This window comes from Elephantulus edwardii, unplaced genomic scaffold (assembly GCF_000299155.1).
Source record: "Elephantulus edwardii isolate Elephantulus edwardi_28Jun2011 unplaced genomic scaffold, EleEdw1.0 scaffold00010, whole genome shotgun sequence".
NCBI classification, from domain to species: domain Eukaryota; kingdom Metazoa; phylum Chordata; class Mammalia; order Macroscelidea; family Macroscelididae; genus Elephantulus; species Elephantulus edwardii.
The window spans coordinates 9,256,216-9,260,105 of NW_006399760.1; the positions used below are offsets into that span (position 1 = coordinate 9,256,216).

Genomic DNA, 3,890 nt, shown 5'->3' on the forward strand with positions numbered 1-3,890 from the left:
ATAATTGGGATGGGAGTGTCAGAGACAGTGCGATTGGCACAGGACAGAGCGGAGTTTAGGGCTGTTGTACATAGGGTCGCTATGAGTCGCAGGCAACTCGACAGCACATAACAACAACAACACCTTAAGTGTGGACACATAGCCTTGCAAATCATTAACAGCTATGAGATCAATATAAGAGAGTGCTTTCCACATTGTAAAAAATGACAGTGGAGTGATTATGAAGAAATTGTGGTACTGCTGTGAAGAGACTGTGGCGACGTGTAACCAGAGAAACCTTGGCGGTAAAGGCCACAGTTAAAGATTTTGCTTGCTGGATAGTTGACTGAGGGCTGTGTTGTAACTGCTCTGAGATGAAATCTGCTGGATGATGGAGGAAATCAGAGGCTTCTTGCATGTGTGCTATTGATTTCAACTTGGACTTTCACTAAATGATGCCTTGTAATCTGTTGCAAATATGAACCAGTACTTGGAGAGGGATGTCATGTTTGGGAGGAGGAAGTGACAGTGAAGGAAAGACCCTCGATGAGATGGACTGATTTAGTGAGTTGGCAATGGGGGCAGGTGTAAAGGAGATGGTGAGATTGGAACGGGATAGGGCATAGTTTAGTACTGTTGTACATAGGATCGCTATGAGTCGCAGGTGACTTGATAGCACATAACAACAAAAACAACAACAACAATCTGGCTTGAGATGCTTGAGTATACCTGAACTTTCATTATGATGTATCCTTTGACTTTCCTACTATCCAACCTTTTTTCTTAATAAAGCTCACAACAGTGAATAAAATCAGTGATTCTTACAATGAACAAAAATTGGATCCAGTGATTGATAAAAATAGAAGCAGAACTATGTGAGGCATGTCTGACTATGTAGCTATTTGTGTGGTGCTATGTGCATTATTGATGGGGACAGTTCCCCTTATTAAGTGGGTAGAAGTCACACTTGGACATCCTTATGTTTCAACTGCTTCTTTTACAACTGAACTGGTAAGTGACATGATAGATGGAGAGGAGATTAAACTTGTTAATATTTCATTTTATTTGTGTCTACTGTCAATACCCTTAGTACGAGAAGTCAGATGAGGAGACATATTTCATTGGTTAGTCTGCTGTCCAGAAAATCTCCAAAATACTTAAGAGCAATGATGTCAAATTGAAGACTAATCTATGCTTGATTCAGACCAGAGTCTGTTTCATTACTTGTTATGCATCTGAGAACCAGACAATGTATTTAGATGACTAAAGGAAATTTGATGCTCTTGAATTGTGGTATTGCAGAGAAGTACTGATTATCCCATAAACTGCCAAGAAAACAAATAGGTGTGTCTTGAGAAAATTACACCCAGAGCACTCCTTAAAGAGTTGTTGGTTAATCTTTTTCTCAAATGCTTTGGGCATGTTACTACTAGGAGATATTCCTTGGAAAGGAATATCATACTTGGAAAGGTGAAGGTTCATCAAAAAAGAAGATCTTTAATGAGATGGATTGAAAGTGACTGCAGCAATGAGCTCAAGTGTGTCAGAGAGATGGTGCGCATGGCACAAGATAGGATAGGGTTTAGATCTGTTGTTTATAGGATCACTCTGAGTCATACTTGACTTGATGTCAGCTACCAATAACAGGAACTGCTACCAAAGACCCTGACCACTTTAAATTCTTAGGATGTCTTTTGATCCCTATCTCCTCTCCTTTTCTGCAAGAAGTCTGACAAAAGAAGACTTCTGAAAACAGCCCTGTTCATCCCTGTTCTATTCCCACATTTATTTCAAGGGTATAGTTTTTTATTAATACACTGACCCCTTTGTCTTCATATAAAAAAGTGTACTTTACTGTCAGTTATTTGATACCATAATTTGATATTTTTACCATCTGTCCTCATTTTTTGCTTTATTCCCTTTAAGCAACTTTCACTGCCAAAATTAAATACAAGTCTATCGATGTGTATAGTATGTGAGTTATGTCTCAACTTTTGTTATATTAAAAAAGTTGTATATAATTACATGTGAAAATACAATGTTTTATGGCATATTTATCCAAATGGACTAAGTGTTGCAGTCTGCATATCCATGGTGAGTTGTGCTGCTAACCACAGGAACTAGGTACTCCTCATAGCTTTTTCAGGGCTGAACATTCTTTTAGTGAAAGAGAAAGAAATCAAAGCTAAACTTACCTTTATTATTTCTGTTTCTGGTTTACTTTCCCCCCCCCCCCGGTCAATTGACTGTTGTTGAGCCTAATAATAGCAGTAAAAGATGCTCATTTCATTAATCCAACTAACACTAACCTGATATCCACAAGGAACCACAAATTTTACTAAGTCAAACATTCTTCTGGGTCATACAACCCTGGTCTGTCTGTTTGCTGTACAGAGGTAATGTGTGGTTGCTGTGAAGCTGAACACTGACACTGATGTGTGAAATGCGATAATGGTTACCTATGGTGGACAGTGTTTGGTGGAACTCCCTGATTAAAACAAGCTTGGAAGCAGAAGTGGCATCCACTTCCGAAATAGCTTGCCTCAGGAAACCCTATGAACCTGGAGAGAGGATGAAAGTTATACAAGTGTCCAGGTCTTTCACTCATAGGGTTGCTATGAGTCTCCTGTGACTCAACAGCAATTAATAACAACAACATCCTGGAGGAAATGCAACCAGGGTGTTTAAGAGAAAATCAACGTGAAACATCATCTCACATTTTGGGCATGTGAGGGGTCAGTCCTTGGGAAAGGAAATCATGCTGGGATAGGTGGAGGTTCAGAGAAAGAAAAGAAGATCATCAGGGAGATGCTCTGACACAGTGACTGTAACAATGTGCTTGTGTATATCAGATATCATGAGAATGGCACAGAATAGAGCAAGGTTCAGAACTGTTGTTCCTAGAGTTTCTGTGAGTCAAAGTCAACTCCCTGGCACCTAAAAACAGCAACAATTCAACTTGAGAAGTTCAGCAAGGGAAACCATTGAGGGCTCTCGAAAGGGAAGAGTGTTGTGCTTCTTTGAATAATACAGTGTTCATTGATTTAATGCACTTTATAACATACCGCAGTAGGTAAGGAGCTGTGCTTCCAATCCACAGGCAAGCAATCTGAATCCACAAGCTGTTCCACGAGAGAAAGATGGACAGTTTCCTCTTGTGCTATTTACTGCCTTTTAAAAATTTGCAGGAGGGTCAACTATAGGTCAGTTCCGATCTGATGGCACACAGCAACAGTTCGAAAAATATATTCCATGAAAAAAAAATTCTTTCATGTATCCAGCACGTATCTTAAAATTTTTATTTTGAAAGCATTAAAATAAAAAAATATATTTAGAGATAATTTAGTGTCAGAAACATTTTTCAAATTTGATTCTTTTTCTCTCCTTTATTTTGTCATTTTCTTCATTTAATATGCACATGCATCCAAATATGCATATTTTTTCTTATGTGATTTATGTCTAGTCAATTGATATTCTTGTGAACAATATAAAAACAACTGGTGCTTGGAGAAATAGAAAATCTTTCAACAAAGATGTTATATGTCCTTCTTTATTAAAAACATTTTTCTTTAGGGATCTTACTGTAAAAAGAATATTGTTATGTGAATCAATTTATACTTTTATGCTATTAGTGTTGTAACTGTTTCAAAAAGAAATTATTTCTGTTTACTATTTATTTTTATTTAAATAAAAATGTTATTTTAAGTATAGCTATTTCTAGTATTATCAAAAAGCATATGGGTATTTTTTTATTATTATTTTAAAGATTCTAAGTAGTTTATATCATATCGATAACATTTGTTTGCTTAGCTATTGGGTAGCTTGCTCTACAAATAGTGATAAAATAGAGGCAACAAACTTTTTGTTCATTGAGAATATCCTTGTAAACGGAAAATATCTAGTTTTAAATT

At 36.8% G+C, this 3,890-nt stretch overlaps 1 protein-coding gene across 1 annotated transcript in view; it reads left to right on the plus strand.

Annotated features, from left to right (window-relative positions):
- KYNU (kynureninase) overlaps positions 1–3,890 on the plus strand; it is a 204,108-nt gene that overhangs the window by 180,633 nt on the left and 19,585 nt on the right. The gene's annotated exons all lie outside the window — the stretch shown is intronic.